This window comes from Tribolium castaneum, chromosome 9 (genome assembly GCF_031307605.1).
Source record: "Tribolium castaneum strain GA2 chromosome 9, icTriCast1.1, whole genome shotgun sequence".
In the NCBI taxonomy this organism is placed as follows: domain Eukaryota; kingdom Metazoa; phylum Arthropoda; class Insecta; order Coleoptera; family Tenebrionidae; genus Tribolium; species Tribolium castaneum.
In genome coordinates, this window is record NC_087402.1 from 4971272 (window position 1) to 4976085 (window position 4814).

A 4814-nucleotide genomic window follows, 5' to 3' on the forward strand; every position below is an offset into this window, starting at 1 on the left:
ATTTGTTCTGGGGCATTTGTGCGTAACTGTCTCATCCGACCTGACGTAACAATAATTATGGAAAAATCGACAACTGAGGCCAAGTCGCCACATTTTTTAACACAGTTTTACACAGACCGACGTCGGCCTAACTGTGCTGCTGGGCGACGAGACGCCGCCATGCGACTCCGCGCAAAAATTACAACAGACGTAATTAGAAATTAATCAGCGTATAACGGACGTTATTATCGCCAGACAGACGGAACAGTTAAGTCTTATCGGCGACATCTTAATTGATCACAACTTTGTGCACCGAAAAATTTCTCATTTGAAAATAAAGACTGGCTCCAATCGATAATTCCATCAAATTAAAGATTTTCCGACTAGATTTTTGCAAATTTTTGACGTTAATCTATTTCTTCGATGATCTCGATAACTGTTTTGAAAATTTGGAAAGGATTTTTCTTTTGGTGGTCTTCCGGAACGCAGCAAGATCTCGTGTACGCTGAAATTTGCTCATATGCATCATTTCGGACCGGTTTTTCCCCCGAAAAGATCGTCGAATCCGTTCGTTTTGTCGTTGTGTTTCTCCCCGACAAAGCTAATAACAAATGTGTGTCGGCTCGCATAAATAAGAAGAATGCGAGTGGCGCAATCTGTTAGGTGGTCAGTCTATTAGTTGGGAATGTCCGGACGGCATTGTGAGTGTGATGGGTACTAATGGCTCCTCGGAGTTTTACCATCCCGGCCCTCTGCAAATATCTAAAACATTTACATTAGCCGAGTCAGCAACAAATCCTTTGTCATCGTCAATATTTCAAGCCGCTCCAAAATCCGAGTTTTGCGCCCGATTATTAGCCGATTTTTGCGAGTGAATAGGTCGGGCGTTCGATTTGTTGTGAAACAATGTCCAATCTCGGCCGAACCCTTGCCGTCGTGTCAAACAATCCGACAATAAATTGCTCGCATTGTTCGCGCCTTCTCTCAGGGGCCCAAATCTTATTACGCGATAAATCAATAACACACACTCGGGCTCCTGAAAAGTCGCCTTTAATTGCGTCACGAGGAGATACACAAATAAATAACATCAAAATAATGGTTCTAGTTTTTTCAAACGCTGGCTTCATTTGCATGCAAAACACGTCGTTTGCTGAAACGTCTAGGAAATCTCTCACGACGTGGATTAACAGCATTTTATTTCTATACGTGAATATTAAATTATAATTTGTTGAACGCATAATTTTCTTGCCGAGTCTATACAATCTAAGCGCTGATAATTGTACTTCCGTAACTACTCTTGAGAGGTTTTTTCAGCAGTACTGATTGAAACGTAGGCTGAAGCTGAAACTTTATGGATCATAAAATTATTCTCTTTGTGTCGGTCGACTTTTAAAATTTGTTTATTAAGGTGGGCGCACACATAAAACTATTTCAGAAATTCCTACATTGCGGATGTGTAAAATAATTAATTGGAACACGCTTTCGCTCATCCACTGTACAATTTCAATTTTTAAAAAAACTTTCACCATTATCTTAATTTATATGGCCATAATCGGAATCCGAAACTGAAATAGAATGGCCATCAATATAACTGTCGGTTAACCGGTTTTAAATTTTACTAAATACATTTAGATAATTTAAATTGACATTCTTTTAATACTAAACGATATCGAGGATCGTCCCAATGTTTTGTTTTTATTTGGAGAAGTCGTCGAATCGATACTGGTTTATAATTTAATTTACATATTTCGTGAAAGGTCCAGATTAAAGATGCTGATAACTTGTTGTTGTCTCGGTGTTTTCGGAGACATAAAACACTAAACTATTTAGGAAGTGCTTGTAGTTTCGGTGTAAACGGCCACATCACACAACCAAAACCAAAGAACCACGTTTTTCAAACCAGAGTTCAGCGGGTCCATGCCCCCAAGAATATTTCACAAAAAGATCAAAGAAGTTGAAATTTTAATGTTTCAAAATGGTTGCACACACTTTTCTATCTCACGTAATTGAGTTCAGTTTTTTTTTGTTTTAGAGTACGAGCTTTTTAAGTTTTGAGCTTTTCTTGTGTTCTTGTGGAAAGTACTGGTTAATTGTCGATTTGCAAATTAGAGCAAGCACAAAGCAAGGTTTGTAAGAGCACCGCTTTTGTTGCGGCTGTAACAGCAGGTTACAACAACGTGTTATGATCGATAGGAGCTCGATGGTCGGCCGTAAAATTAGCATAATTAGTGATAGTTCGTGTGTTGGTTTCGATTGTCGTTGGTCACCGTGGGAAGACCTTTAACAAGAGAATTAGCCATATGGTAAACACAGATGATAGAAAATGGCGCGACGACAGCTATTACGAATTAGTATCTATCGCCATTCGCTGGTCGAGTTGCTCAACATTCTTATCATCATTATTCCAGTCTCGCATTTTCGTAATTTTTTGCGTAAATCATTAATTATTACATTATAATAACAGAAAACGGTATATCTTTCAAGTTATTAAAACCTGAAATATCGTTTGAAAATCTGGTTTGTTCGCATTCAGCTATTAGACCAGATGCAAGCAGTATTGCAGAAAAAGTTAATTTATGGATCCTTCATTACGCGACCGGCCGTCACACTCGCTTTATGCGGGACATTTTTCCACTTAATTACTATTAAACCGAAAAAAATTCAAATTGTTGTTAATTGAGATTAAGGTGCGCTTTTTCCCCTGTTAACCGAAATGTACTCAAGCATCAATCAGAAAGCTCGTAAAGCTGTTGCCGGGATCACAATGGAGTCTCAAGCGCTGTCACCTAAAGAATTTAAGAGTCTCGACTATCTCACGTTATATACGGGGAGCGTAATAAATGCGAAGCACTATAAAAATTTAATTACAATATATCACAAAAGAATTATATTGTAGTGAAGCTATACGAACGCCACCATAATTAATGATTGTACCATGGCACAAGTTGGAGAAAAACGGGAGGCATAAATTACGGCCGTTTCTGACAGCGGAATTTTAACGAAGTTGTTTCATAATTTGTCGTTATAAGTGTCATTGTTCGAGACAAAACAGAATGCCGGAGCGATGCTATTATCTACTCGGCGCGGTATTTATTGAATTACTCGTCATTACTCCGGCTCGCGGCCCGGAGCATGTCGCTACATAAACACACTTGATTCCGGTGACACACGGATTAATCCGATTAGGACGGTGTCTACAGCCCAATTCGACATTGTGCCCCACATGACACGCGTGTCTTGCCTACCAAATCACCTATTGTTCCAAATGAAATCTTACAACCTCGACACACACACAAGCCAAAAACCGCACCAGAACTTCATTTACACTGAACTCCACCACCTTCTCTCACAAGAAACTTTTCAAGCAATGTTTCTTTTTTTATTTCAATACTCAAAATTAAGCGAATAAGCGACGAGGTCAAAGCGAATAAGCGAATGGAAGATGGAACACTCTTTTCTCTAATTCTGTATTTCAATTAGGCGAATAAAAATTTAAAAAAGTTTAGGTTTGATGCGTTTGGTCATGAAGAGTAAGCGAATAAGCGAATAAGCGAACAGTAGGTATTACGTATCATTCGCTAGTTTCTGAAGCAATAAGACGTAAATCTTTATCATCCCTATCAGACTTCTTCATCTGCTACAAAGTCAGATCCTGCTTCTTCAACTTCAGGACTAGTTCCAATACTTGCTTCTTCATCTCTCAAAGTTTCTCTTCATGTTTTTCAGTGGTTTCACTGAATAGAGAGTACTTCAGCTTAATTTACTCTACTTTTTCTTTAACAACTACCACATGCTCATTTATGTTTTTCACGATTATTCTGTTTTTTTTTTTAATTTCTCTGTGATATCAACTGATATTCTTCAAATTTTTTTTATACTTTTCCAATAGTTTTCGTCCCATTTTTGCCTCGTGTTTTGTCAACTCTCGTCTCTTCTACTTATTCTACTGACTTATCTGTCATAAATGATTCCGACTGCAGGATGTTATTCCGCTTCTGTCACCAAAAGTTACAGAAATTGTCCTTTCTTTAATTTTTTTCAGATAGTAAAATAAAGTAAACTACATTTGTATATGAACTACGTTCGAAATAAACACTCTTTTTACTCTTTCGTGCGCTGATTCGTTCGATTATGACTGTTTGAGTAATTGTAGTAACACTTTACCTAGTCTACAACCGTCCGTACAGCATTATTTCCTGTGGAGTAATGTTCCGGATAGTGTTATTTTGATGTTGTGAACGATTTTCTTGATTGGAAAAAAACTGTGAGTTAATTATGGGTGGGTTTCGCGTTTGTGTGAGTTTGGTGAATTTGCAAGGTGGCAATGTTGTTCCTTGCGGTCGTAATTCGTCTAATTATGTCTTTGGAGCGGGACAATGGCGATGTGGAGTGTTCGCGACAGTGTAATTACCTCCGGTGCTCCTGTCCGTATTTTTATTTACCCCCCGTCTGTGACACAATATACGCAATTTGTCGGCGGCGGCGGGAGGGCGAAGGCGGGCACGGCGGCTCATTATCTTCCGAGCGCTATATACAAGGAATCCGAGCGCCTGATAAAAGGATACATGGAAAAATTGAAAAGGCAAATTTATTTCGGAGCGGACTCGAATGAAAAAAGAAATTACGAACAGGAGGGTGATAATAGGAGCGAAGACTCTTAAAAGAAAAATATAATTAGAAATATGGAACAAGGAAATCAAACGAAATCAAAGCGGGGAATCAGACTTGGCCAAACATTGAATGAAGGGGGCGGCAGCCGCCTACGCGCTTATTTTCTTCAAAAGGAAAAGTATGCGGAAATTCCGGTGTGTGGCGGCTGGGACGAGTACGGATTG